The following is a 14,604-nucleotide window of genomic DNA, read 5'->3' as shown; positions in this document are numbered from 1 at the left end:
TGTAATGAGAACTGAGAATAATTATTATTTTTGTTGTACGCAAATTCTTTTTTATCGCTAAGTTAACTGAGTCGAATGACTTCATTTTACATGGTACTTAGCTTTAGCAGCTACTAATTGTAACACATACCTATACTTAATACTGGTAATATTAGTTTTGCTACCTCACCAGTTCAAGCTACTCCTAGAATAGAATCTTAAAATACTAGTATATATATATATATATATATATATATATATATAATATATATATGATAAAAATTGTTTCTTGGGCATCCATCCAATAATTAAAAAAACAGTTTTAATGCAAAATGTTTTAATTAAGAGAACATACGTGTTACGTGTCAACACGTAACTCTGTCTCCAAACTAACAAGATGTGTTTTGGAATAAGCCTTTTTATAATAAAACATATTATTTATTTTAATTTTTACAATTTTCAAAAATTTTCATAAATTGATGTTTTTTCAATTTATTTTCATACTTATTTTTTCGCTACAATTTTGTGTTGTGCTTTGTGTTATATTTTTTTAAAAATTTATTTGTATGCACTGAAGATGGGTCAAATCTGGACCCGAAACGTATGTTCTCTTAATTAAAACATTTTGCATTAAAACTGTTTTTTTAATTATTGGATGGATGCCCAAGAAACAATTTTTATCATACTATTTCACCATCTGAAGAAAAACCTCTCGCTTTATATAATATATATATATATATATATATATATATATATATATATATATATATTATATATATACATATATATATATATATATATATATATATATATATATATATATACAGTATATATTATGCAGCAAACATTCTCCGCTCTTTTTTCTTTCAGCTTTTAGCTGTAAATTGAGCAATGTTTTTTAAAAATCGAAGTGTATTTAATAATTCAAAAATTCAAATGGGATCATTTTAGATCAATATGTATCACTATATAATGATTGTCATTCGACCTAGGTCTCTTGAATCAAGATTATAATTGGGAATATTGTTTTTTTTTAACAACGAATAAAAACGTCTATTATACAGATTTATTCGTGTTATGGCTTAATGATACAATAATATAGTAATTTAGCTACAATTTATTTTCCTTCTCATGTGTTGGTACTAGAAACTGACATATTTATTCAATATGATAACTGTTTGAGCACTGTGTATGTTATAACACACCTCGCATTCATTTATACATAATTATTTCGTTTAATTCCTTCAAAACAATCAGGTATGCGACCCTCCCACACTAGGACAATAAATCTGGCAGGTATTGCTCTAGGAAGAAGCTAATTAAAGACTGATACTACAATGTGATATATCAAAAGACTCATTACTCATCTATCCAACACAAATCAACGGATTTTTGTTTTGCACTCATAATTCACCTTCGATGATGTATAAAGGCTGCAACTTTTCAGATGGCAATTTGTCAGAAACAGTGATTCTAAAGAAGAAATTGTATAAACACAATTTTGCAGAGAAGTTTATAATAAACACATCTGTCTAACATAGTTACTTGATTTTTCCTAAGGTTTTCTGGCTAGTACACGTAATTGTGCTCTTACGAGTATAATAGCTTTTTGTTTTATTCGCGCCAATGTATTTGGCGATTGTCTCACTCTGTCTACTAGTATCATATTGCCAGACTTTTTTCGTTGCCAGACATGCTTAACAACCACAGAAACGTCTGGCAAATTAATTTTATGTTTCTTGACCCTTAATGAACATATTGCTAAAATTTCAGACGGACTAAAATGATTTGAATTTTTAAAAAAATTAATAAATAATTTGGCATGTGGCATACATTTAGCAGCGCCCAAAATGTCTGACAACAAAAAATATGAGTCTACTGAACCTATTCGAAGTCAAAAAAAAAAAAATGAAAATTGGACTGACTAAAATGTTATAAACTAGTATCATATTGCCAGACATTTTTGCTTGCCAGACATGGTTAACAACCGCAGAAACGTCTGACAAATTAATTTTATGTTTCTTGACCCTTAATGAACATAATACTAAAATTACAGACGGACTAAAATGATTTGAATTTAAAAAAAATTAATAAATAAATTGGCGTCTGGCACATATTTAACAGCGCCCAAAATGTCTGGCAACAAAAAATTTGAGTCTGGTGAACCTATTCGAAGTCAAAAAAACGAAAATTGGACTGACTAAAATGCTTTTAAAATTTTGAAATCGCACTGTAAAAGTTGGCTGCTCACTAATTAAAGCAACCACTTCCAGACGGCCACATACCAAAAAACCAGCCTGACTAAAATGCTTGCTCGAAAACGTTGCTACCTCCCGTACTATAATACGTGCTCCAAGCTAACAACATGTTCGTTTGGAATAAGCTTTTTTTATAATAAAATATATTATTTATTTTAATTTTACAATTTTTTTTAAATTTATTATAACTCGACGTTTTTATCACTTTTTTTCATATTTATTTTTTTCGTGCAATTTTATGGGTTTTTGTGTTTTTTTTTTCAAATTTATTTGTATGGTGAGTTTCTTTACATTTGTTTACTTACACTTTACAAAATGTGTTCTCTAAATAAAAACATTTTTCATTAAAACTGTTTTTTAATTACTGGATGGATGCCCAAGAAACAATTTTATTATATTATTTCACCATCTGAAGAAAAACCTCTCGCTTTATATATATATATATATATATATATATGTATATATAATTTTATCAAAGTACTTAATAGATTAGAGTTAATTCTACATAATATTAAAAATTCTGAAATTAAAACTAATACCCATTCAGCTTTTGTAAAAATTTTTTCTTGTTTATCAAATCCTTTGACAAAAAATCGACGGTATAGACATCCTTAGAGACATTATAGCGTGCACGTTTTATTGAAGAAAATCCCAACATTTTAATAACGAGCGCCGACAAGGAAAACATTACATTTATTTTCGATAAAACTACGCACCTAGAAAAAGTCTTGGAGTTAATTTCAGACAAAAAACATATTTTCCATATTTGCAATTAAAAAACTTCACCCCTACATAAACATAACATTCCTTTCAGACCTATCGTTGCTGACCTAAACCTTCCTCTTTCAAAATTCTCCAAATATCTCCGCAATATACCCTCGTCAGACACTGTTAAGTCTCATTTCTTCACAAAAAACTCATTTGAAATTGTCAACAATTCCTGATATTTCCTTATTAGTTAGTCTAATTGTAGTAACCTTATTCACAAACGTTCCCTTACAATTAATTTTAGATGCCATCACTGCTAGATGGGACGAAATCGCATGCCATACAACGTTATTACTGCATTGGTTTCTCGAGTCAATGAATTTTCTAGTTTCTAATACCTAATTCGAATTCAACGACCATTTTTAATCTTTGGCATATCTATGGGCTCTTCCAGATATTCCCAGCACTCGCAGAACTTGCTTAAAGATCTAAATGCCTAATTCTAAAATTTAAATCTTCATTTTTGTTACAGATACGTTGATGGCATTCTCACTTGTGTTCCTGTTACAAATTTAGAAATTTTACTTCACAGTTTCATCTTGTTTAACGAGCACCTTTCTTTACTTTTGAAAAAGAACAATACAATTATATTAGCTTTATAGATGCAAAAATTATAAAAACCATAGACAATCAAATTATTACTAATAGGTACCACAAATCTACTTAGTGGAGCAGGTATTTAAGATATTATTCTTACAATCCTTCTAGCATGAAGATAGGTGCTATTATTAATTTAGTCGACCATGCCATCCTACTCTCAGACAAACAATTTTAGGCTTTTAATTTATTCCTCATTCGTACGACTTCAATTAACAACCCATATCTTCTTCATAACCCCGTCACTACCAATAGACTCAAAATAATCAATAGTACGATTTTTTTTCCTTCCCTATTGAAATTTCTAATGAATTTTATCGTTAACGTTTGTCTACCATATATAAAAAAACTTTTTTCAGTGTTCATAAGATAGACATCAGGTTAACTTTCAATATAATTTTGACTTTCATTCATTCAAATCCTAAATCACCCGCAAGCTTAGAACGTACGTCCAATATTGTCTACAAATTAAATTGCAATATTTGCTTTTCGACTTATGTGGGCTAAACTGGACAAAATCTGATAAAAACTTAAATAACACGACAATAATTCTAAAAACCGTTTACAAAACCAAACCTTGATAACAGACCATATCCAAAATTTCAAACACACATTCAACTTTTATAATGCCCGTATTCTCTACCACAAACAAAATACACAATATAAAGAAGCTTTGCAGAATCTTGCTTCATCACCTTAGATAGAAATAGTATAAACAAGAGAAAAGACATCTTCTTACTCTGCGAAAGTTACCAAGTTTTACTTAATAATGTTTCTAAATTTATTTCCACTTAGTGAAACTAAATCCGTTCATATAAACTTTACCTATTATTACAAAGTCAATTTCGGTCATATAAACCAAGCCTTACTTGCCCACACATAGCAACGCTGATTGTAAAAAACCCTCGAGTGTCCCTAAGAATAAAATTCTTAACCCACATGTGTTCGGCAAATTGAACGGTATTCATATTCGCCTCGGAAACCATAGCTATTACAAGTTTTTATGCAAAAATGCTTTAACTTTTCTGCATTTTTGTGAAATAAAGCTTTCATTATAATTATATACAAAACTATAAACATATAAACTGGTTAGTTGTATCAATGTTAGTGCAAAATTTTGTGCTGGGTCTAAATTTTTAGATTTAAAGCTCAATGTGTGTTTCATTTTATTTTTGTATGTATATATGTATATTATTTATTATTTATTATGTATATATGTATATTATTTGTATATGTATACGAGGTCTGTTCAAAAAGTACCCGGAATTTTCGTTTTTTTCAAAAAAATATTTATTTATTCGTCTACATTAATGTGGTCCCCTTCAAAGTAGTCCCCCCCAGATATAATACACTTATGCCAGCGTTTTTTCCAATTTTCGAAGCACCCTTGATATTCACTTTTTGATATGTCCTTGAGCACTCTCAGAGATTTTCTTCAATCGAGGAAAACCGCCGTCCTTTCATGGGTCTCTTCAACTTTGGGAATAGGAAAAAGTCACACGGAGCCATATCTGGTGAATTTTTGCACTTTGCAACACTTTATTTCATTTTTTACGCAAAATTTAATACAAATTCTTTGACTTTTCAATTCTTCCATTGTAAAAATCGCCGAGCTCAGAAAAACACGTCGAACCTTAGCGACTACCACAGACAAAGTAAACAGTGAATATAGCTGAAAATTTCATCATACTTTAGGGGCATGTATACCAACACAATAAAAAAAAAATTGACAATCAGACACTCCAGACCCGCGAAATTTAATTATTAGTAATTCCGGGTACTTTTTGAACACACCTCGTATATGTATATTATTTATTGTTTTTGTTAAAGCACTACGTGCTATTTGAAGGTTATCTGAAGTTCTTCCGTCTTTGCTGTTAGATTTTGGAATCACGTTTTGTGTACAATTATTTAGTATATAAGAAGAAGTTAAGACTTAGTTAAGCAGTCAGAAGTCAGGAGTCAAGTCAGAAGCCAGACTTGGAGTCAGGCTTATTGTTTAGATACCTAAAATGTAGTCTCTGATTATTGATAACCAAAGGGTTATCAAACAAATTATTTAATTGTGAAAATAGTAAACAATAAAAATATCAAGATCAACCAAGAACCAGTGTTTTTATCTTATCAATCGTTCAGCTATAGCTACCAACCAAATTCCCATAATCACAGGAGTGATCCAAACAACCCCACAATTACAGTTCATGGTGGCTTAGCGGAAAATTTCCCTCGCAGTGCTGGTGGATTTTCGTCTGGCGACATCGAGTTAAATAGCCGCCACAGCTTGGTAAACCGGAGAATCATTCGCAGCAAAACTTGAGGGATGGTGGCGCCTATCAAAAAAGACCAATTTTGGAACAACAGAGACCACGACCGGATTTACAATAAGCCAATTGGACAACATCACACTTTCAAGATGGAACTCATTTTTTCCGGATTTTTCTGCAAGATGTTGAGTATAGTGAGGCAATAAGCGAAATCAGAATCAAGTTAGCTGTTAAAGCTATACCACAATTTGATGGTAATTCGTATAATCTCTTTAGGTATATAAGCATAATAGATTCATTTGTAGAAGACGTCAATTTTGAAACTTATGAAATAATATCTAAAATTGCTCGCAGTAGATTATATGCATCAGCACTTAATTGCATGAAGTGGTCTGATTATAGGTTATGGGAAAATATTAAACCAATTTTAATCAAAAAATTTAAAGATTCCAGATCAATTACAGATTTAATTTACGAACTAGCTACAATGACAAGAAGAAATGCCGAATCAACGGAGAAATTTGATGATTTGCTAATATTAATTTATATTGAATGTTATTTTTCAAAAAAAGAAATAATTTATGCCTCATATTGTGACTTAGCTCTAGCAGTTTTCATTAAAGGCCTCCAGTGGGAAATAAAAACTACTGTTAAAGGAGCCAACCAAAAAATCTTGAGGATGCTAAAAATATTGCCATCAAGGAAGAAAAGTATTTAAATGTTACCTATGACAAACAATATAACCGCTACGTTGTATGCAGATATTGCAAGAAAAGAAGACACCACATTACAAAATGTGAAAAAATTCGCCGAAAATCAATATATGAAGAGAAAACTAATTACAGACAAAATGGAATCTATAAAAATATTAACCAAGGCGAATACAATGATAGCAACGATGCATTGAACTATGAAAAGACCATGGTTTTTGAAAATATAAGAAAATATGACGGCATAGACAACACATTCAAATCTACTGAAGAAGAATCTGAAGAACACACAGTCGAAAATCTGATTCAAAACACTGAAACCGAAGAATTGACGACAATTGCTGCAAAAATATTAGATGAAGATGAAGATGAAGAAAATTTGAACATACGAATGGCTGAATTTGAAGAAATCCAAGATGCGATTCCAGTAATCGAAGAAATATACAACAAACAAGAAGATATCAAAATAATTAATGAAGAAGAAATAAAAACTGCTTTAAATAAAATAAAAAGGAAAAAGAAGAAGAAGCATATTAAAAGAAGTCGCATTAATGACAAAATTATAGAAAAAAATATACAAGAGTTCAGGCAGCACAAAATACATGCAATAAGAAAAATACCGCCACAATGAAAACTATAAAAAATGATTTAGCAGCTACAATAGACGTGTTCAACGACAAGAATATGAATTTAATTAAAAATAAAGAACTTGCAAATTTACAAATTCCGAACAGCAAAAAGTTGGTATCGTCGTCAACTCATAACAAGAAGAGAAACAAATTTAAATTTATGATATTACCCCGATTACGAAAATTATATAATTACTAGATGACCCGACAGACGTTGTCCTGTACCCACCTCTACGTTTTTTTAATATCATATACTAATGTTCATACCGTTCAGTTAAAAATAATCATTATTGTTTTTCGAGTTACTATTTACACCAATATATGAGTGATGTTAAATGTAGTACTGTTTTAAATAAAATGATTATTTTCAATTCCCACAGTTAACACTTTAATTATCCCTTTATATATTAAAAATTATACACTGCGATTTATAGAACAAATTTATTTCCAATAGCTCAATTTATTTTATTGAATTTAAGGGTTATACAATATTTTTAGACATACCTGTAGATGTGGATGTTTAAATGAATGATTTTTTGTTTATTCACGGTTAAAACATTGATTTTCCAAATTTATCACCATGTATTTATTGTCATAGCATAGATACACGTGTTGAAAATTGAAAACTTTTAAAAAGTATAACAAATTCAGAAAGAATTAATATATAGCATGCGGCCAAGGTACAATATCACCTTGGATTTTTCTACCCAAAATAATTGCTTCAATAATGTTGCCTACAATTTTTATCATTTCGTACCATATTTTAACTGGCTTTTAGTATTTTAATTTCTAAATTGCATTTTTCACACTAATAATTTAATATGCATTATTACTTAAGTTCATATTTGAAGTGAATTAATTTGTCAAATTTTGTTCACATGTGCTCTATTCAACCTACTATCAACAAAATTATTGCAGTAAATGGAGAGGAAAAAAGCGTATGTCCAGCTAATCTTAATCTAAAGTTCAGAAATGAAAACAATTTGCATTTCGTTACCACACCCCGCATTAATTGGAATATAACTCTTTTAATTCTGATTTTATCATAACTTGTAATATACTATTTTAAAGGTGATTAAATGAGCTACAACTTTCTGTATCATAAATTTTACCGTAACTTCTCTTATTTTGAAACGGCGAAGAGTTAAAGGGCTCGAAAGACACTCCGGTTGGAGAACCGCGCACTCTTTAAACAATTAGAACTCTATCAATATTTGTGTAACAAAAAATAATAAAAACAATAAATAGTCTGAAAAATACCTTGAATTTTTATATATATACTTTTATACGTATTCTTTCAGAGATATTATAATGAAAAATTGTTTTTTTTTTAATGGATTTTTTTATGAAATCATAAGTTTTTTGAAAATCGTTTGTACTAATGTTATGGTATTTTCTAGAATCCATCAAGATCTCTCAAACCAAGTTAATTCTAGATGTAAAACGATTATTTTTAATTTTGGTGGAAATGGCACTCATAAACTATTTGATTTAAATGAAAAAAAGCATTGTATGCGTCTTTTAATTGCATGATAGCTCACTCATTTTACACGCAGGCATGTCAGATTGAATTTTACGGTTTATTACAATTGCATGAAAAGCTTACAAAAGTGTACAGAAAATTAAAAAATTGCTTATTTAAACCATTCATAATCGAGACTCTAATGTGCGTTTGTGGAATCAAAAAAATGTCTTACATTTTAATCAAGATATAGAAGCAAAAATGAAATCGGACTGTAAACCAACAGAAATCCCAAAACCACGAAGGACCGTAATTGGATCGAGCAAATTTAGCAAGATTCCTCGCGAGGAAGGTCGGACCAATATGTTCACATCAGAAAAGATCTCGCTGCTTTCAACTTTATCAGTTTCTGACTCAATGCAGGAAGTATTATCATCTAGTAATAATGCATCTACAAGTCTCTCTCATCCACAATCTGATGTCAAGAAACCTCCTAATTCATGGCAAGTAGTCAATTTCAAAAAAAGAAAAACATCATTTGAACCATTAGGAATAGATGTCAAAATTCAAAACAGATTTTCGGCCCTTTCAACAATAGACACAGTTAATGATGACAATTCAGTTAAACCGGCTCCAGTCAGTAAGCCCCCTCCAATATTTATTTACGGAGTTGACGATATTAATGATATGTCAAATCAATTAAATGAAATAATTCCGCACGATCAATATTTCCTGAGAAGTTTAGCTAACAATACATTTAAAATTCTTTGTAATTCTGTAGACCATTTTCGAACTTTATCCAGACATCTAAAAGAAACTAATGCTGTATATCATACATATCAATTGAAAGAAGAGAAGGCTTATAGGGTTGTTCTTAGAAATGTACACTTTTCAACAAGCACAGAGTCAATTAAATTAGAACTATTAAAACAGGGTCATTTCGTACGTAATATCCTAAATATTAGACATAGAATAACAAAAGAACCTCTTAATATGTTTTTTGTTGATCTGGAACCAAATAGAAATAACAAAAATATTTATAACATTTACAAATTATTCAACTGCATAATACCCGTCAAATTACCGAGAAAGTCTAATAACATTATACAATGCACTCGCTGTCAACTCTTTAATCACACCAAAAAATATTGCAATAGAACATTCGCTTGTCTAAAATGCGGTGACAATCATAATACAAAAGCTTGTACAAAAATTCCGAATGCTCCGGCATGCTGTTATGTTTGCGACGGTGCTCATCTAGCTAATTATCGCGGTTGCTCTTACTTCCAAAAAATCAAAAAACAAAGAAACAAAACTCCAGTAAATCAATCAGTCATAAATACAAATCCAAATAACCAAAATTTAAAAAATACTAATAATCTAAACAACATTTCTCCGGCCTTGAAGCCAACAATTCATGGCTCATCCTATGCAGACATTGCAAAAAACAATTATTCTACTTCTAATCATTCATCAATAAATCCAAAATCTGATTCTCTAGCAACATTTATTTTAGAATTTAAAAATGTCTTCAATCAGCTTATACAACAGAACACCGTTATAATAAATATGTTATCCACGTTAGTCAATAACATAAACAATGGCAAAAATAATTAAAATTGCTGAATGAAATGCCAACGGTTTATTACCTCACAAAAATGAAGTAGAATGTTTTTTTAAATTAAACTTAATAGATATCTTATATATCTCAGAATCACACTTTACTGAAAAAAACTACTTTAAAATTTATAACTACACTACTTATAACTCAAATCACCCAAGTGGCAGGGGTCGCGGCGGTTAGGCTATATTAATCAAAAATAATATAAAGCATTTTGTTCTACCTAGTATTTGTGATGATTTTCTACAAGCAACTCAAATTTCAGTTGAAACAAATTTATGTAATTTTTGTGTTTCTGCTGTTTATTGTCCACCAAGATTCAAAATTTTTTGTGCTCAGTTTTCTTCATTTTTCTCTCAATTAAGTAATAAATTTATCATTGGTGGTGACTTTAATTGTAAACATATTGCCTGGAGTTCTAGACTGACTACAGCCAAAGGTAAGATACTTCATGCAGCCATGGGGCAAAATAACCTCTCCTTTATTTCAACTTGTAGTCCAACATATTGGCCTTCTGACCCTACTAAAGTTCCAGACCTTTTAGATTTTTTTATTGTAAAAGGTATCGATCATTTAAATCTTAATATTGAATCTAGTTACGATCTCTCTTCAGATCATTCTCCAATACTTGTGACGTTTAGCACATTTCCTACTCCAGCTATCAACAATCATATTCTACACAACAAACTTTCTAACTGGACTCAATTTAAATCCAAACTTGATTCAAAATTATTTCCAAAATCTAGGCCTACAAGCGCAATTGATATAGAGAATAAAATAGAATATTTTTCTGAGATTGTACGTGAAACAACCAAGCAGATAACCCCGAATATTATTCCAAGAAATGATAATCTAATAATTCCGCAAGACATTAAGAAGCTAATCGCACAGAAACGAAGAGCAAGACGTACCTGGCAACATTCTCATCTACATACGGATAAGACATCCCTTAATCATCTCAATAACACGCTGAGGAAAAAAATAAAAAAATGGAAGAATTGTACATTCAGGTAGTATTTATTGCAGCTAAATAGGTACAATAATTCCATATGGAAACCATTCAAGAATAAAAGTAAACCCCTACTACAAAACCCTCCTCTGAAAATAACTAACCAAAACGGTTTCATTTGGACAAAAAGCAACGAAGAAAAAGCGGAGGCATTTGCTGACCATCTAAGTAGCATTTTTAGCGCTCGAAATATTTCCCAGAATAATTTAATTAACAATTTTGTAAAACAACCTATTCATTCTACACCGTTAGGATATTTTTCACCAAATGATGTCTTATGTGAAATTAAAAGGATGAAAAATAGATCTTCGCCGGGTATGGACAAGATTACTCCAAAAATGTTAAAATAATTGCCTACAAAAGGTATTTTATATATAACAAATATTTTCAACGCCATTCTTCAATATAATTATTGGCCCACAGCGTGGAAGACTGCAGAAATTATTATGATCGCTAAACCAAACAAAAACCATCACACTGCTAGTTCATACCGTCCTATCAGTCTTTTATCGATATTATCGAAAATTTTAGAGAGACTTTTGTTGCAGAGATTGTCAGAAGATCACCCAAATGTTGGTTGGATTCCTCACCATCAGTTTGGCTTCAGAAAAAATTACTCTACAATTCAACAATGCAACAGAACGGTGTCTCGTATTCTTGAAGCCATGAATAGAAAGGAACACAGCGTAGCCGTATTCTTAGATATCAGCCAGGCTTTCGATAAGGTTTGGCACTCAGGACTCCTATATAAACTCAAAACAACTTTTCCAAACTACTTCAATATCTAGTATCAATTTAATATAATAATAAGTAATAGAATCAAAATTAAAGATGTGACTTCGAGCATCAGAAATATAGAATGCGTGTTACCACAGGGCAGTGTGCTAAGCCCTGTACTTTATCTTCTTTTTACAAACGATATGCCCATAGATGATCTTCTAACCATATGCACTCACGCCGATGACATAGCTATTATTTCATGCGATTTCATCCGATATTAGAACAGCAATTTGTCAGTTACAAAATTATTTATCTAGTCTCGAAAAATGGTTTTTAGAATGGAATATCAAAATCAATATCGAAAAATCTCAGCACATAATTGTTTCTCCAAAACATCACAACAGTCCACCTATCATCATGAACAATTCAATAATTCCACTATGCAATTCTGTTAAATATTTAGGCATGCACATTGATTCGAAATTGACATGGAGAACGCACATTGAATATAAAAAGAAACAAATCCAACTGAAAATAAAAGATTTTTACTGGCTTTTTGGGAGGAAATCTGAAATCTCTCTCGATAACAAAGTATTTTTGTACAAAACTATCATAGTGCCCATTTGGACTTATGGAATCGAACTATGGGGTTGCTCATGCAAATCTAACATAAACATCATCCAAAGGTGCCCGAATAAAATTCTGCGTATCCTTACTAATGCGCCTTGGTATATTTCGAATTTTTGCCTACATAAGGACTTGAAAATCTCAACAGTCAACGAAATGATCAAGATTAGAAGTTCATCTTTCAACAATAAATTAATCCAGCATACAAATCCTACAATTCAAGCGAATTCATAGACCGATAATAAGATTGAGCAAGAAATGGCCTTCGGATCTACAAAACATCTAGCCCAATGTCTGCACGCGTTCTGATGTAGTACGCGGCATACATCATCACGTCATCGTTCATTTATGTTTTTTTTTTGTATTACTGTTTTAATTTAATTTTTATTTTAACTTTTTTCATTTTATTTTCAATGTATTGCACTTTTTGTTTTTTTTTTTGTATTTTTTTTTTGCTCATATCAATTTTGTAAATAAGACATTAAAGTCTTGATTAACAAAAATAAATTGTAACAAAAAAAAAAAAAAATACACGCAAAGAAGTACTTTCTTTTAAAGCTTATTTGGAGAACTATAAAAACCCATTTTCAAAATTAACTTAATATTGTTCCTAGAACACTGTAAAATAGCGATTTATTAGGATTTTTTTTATATAATTTTATTTTTATTGATAAAAAACGCAAAAAAGAAACAAATTTTCAGTAGCCAGTAACTTGAAAAGTATATGCTTTTTTGAAAAACATTATTAAACATTTTTCTCTTATAATTAGTTCTTTTATCCACACCCAACGTAATTACATCACTAAAAAAATGGCATCCCCCCGGATAGTGCAAAGGAGTCTAAATTGTTTTCACTTTTGAATTTGAGAGTAAAATGAGCCTAATTCCAAAATTCCAAACGAATTGGAAAACAGTAAAAAAAAGTTCAGACCCAAAGCGCTCCATTGAGTAAATATTCCGTACAAAATGCCAACCATATGAATTTTTGACACAATGAAACTTCTAAATAATTTTTTGAATAAGTATTTTTTTTTTGTATTGTGACTTAGTATTGTGGGGAAATCAAGCAGGCTAGTCATGATTGTAAAAAAAACAACTGGAGACTTGTCATTTTTATATTTTTCATATCATAATATTTTATAGTCAATAAATTTTATATATTTTTATATGATGGGAGTTTATAATTTAATATATTTTCATAATAATTACAACTCCCACATTGGTGACCCCGACGTGATCATTGTGGCGGGAGTCACTCGAATCAAATTAGTCCCAAGTCCTTTATAAAATCCGCGCCACGATTCGTACCTCCATGTTTTGCATATGCAATCCCATGTTCCAGTGTATCTATTATGTTGATCTTGGAGCCTTGCACAAACTACTTGGTAAGGGTATGTTGCCGCTGCAGCAATAAGTTTAGATATTGCAGCAAATATCAAATACTCCAATGTGCCCATCTTTGTATCAATTGGCACTTTTCTATATATATTGTATCGAGTTTTCATTTCCTCATATGTCATAAACTGAAGAGCTCCATGTGAAACACCAAACATACCAGGAATAAAACCCCTGTACAATCCCTTCACACCTTCTAGATGATAAATTTTTCTAAACGCGTCCACCATTCCCTTGTATTCTTCGGATTTCATGCCTCTTCTGGCATCGTCATATTGTAAACATAATCTTGTTTCAACAACCCATATAGGATTTGTAATTGCTAATGTGAAGTTTTTGTTCAGATAAATTTACAAAATTTATCACCGTATTGAATAATGCATATTTTATAATTGGTAAGCAGGGAGTAAAATTGTAAGGGATTGTAAAAAAAACAACAGGAGACTTGTCATTTTTATATTTTTCATATCGTAATATTTTTATAGGCAATAAATTTTATATATTTTTATATGTTGGGAGTTTATAATTTAATATATTTTCATAATAATTACAACTCCCACAGTAT

At 30.5% G+C, this 14,604-nt stretch overlaps 1 pseudogene; it reads right to left on the bottom strand.

The window, feature by feature from the left end:
- Positions 1 to 1,382: 1,382 nt before the first annotated feature.
- LOC113375777 lies at positions 1,383 to 14,371 on the bottom strand (annotated as a pseudogene).
- Positions 14,372 to 14,604: the final 233 nt, after the last annotated feature.

Source organism: Ctenocephalides felis, unplaced genomic scaffold (assembly GCF_003426905.1).
Source record: "Ctenocephalides felis isolate EL2017-DRISC unplaced genomic scaffold, ASM342690v1 CF-g0.4_SCAFFOLD_01886, whole genome shotgun sequence".
Classification (NCBI taxonomy): domain Eukaryota; kingdom Metazoa; phylum Arthropoda; class Insecta; order Siphonaptera; family Pulicidae; genus Ctenocephalides; species Ctenocephalides felis.
This window is presented reverse-complemented; position numbering and strand designations above follow the sequence as displayed.